Below are 343 nucleotides of genomic sequence, written 5' to 3' on the forward strand. Positions count from 1 at the left end.
AACAGTAATAACATAATTTGTAGTCTTTCTTCAAGTTCAGGTGAACAGCTCCCTCCAACATTTTAGTGTGGGTGTTTGTTTTTGGTTATTTTTTTGTTCTTTTTTCTGGGGGGGGGCAATCTTCAGATTGGTTTATCCGCTGTACCGGGTGTCCCGGCTCTTACATGCCAGTACGTTGGGTTGCCTATGCACTGCCAGGAGGGGGCTGCCGGCGCGGCGGGTGGCGGAGGAGTGGCAGCTCCCACTCTGCCACCCGCCCCGCGCCTGCAGCCCCTGCTGCCAGTGCATAGGCAACCCAACGTACTGGCATGTAAGAGCCGGGACACCCGGTACAGGGAAATGA

Source organism: Frankliniella occidentalis, unplaced genomic scaffold (assembly GCF_000697945.3).
Source record: "Frankliniella occidentalis isolate FOCC.00 unplaced genomic scaffold, Focc_3.1 Scaffold51, whole genome shotgun sequence".
In the NCBI taxonomy this organism is placed as follows: domain Eukaryota; kingdom Metazoa; phylum Arthropoda; class Insecta; order Thysanoptera; family Thripidae; genus Frankliniella; species Frankliniella occidentalis.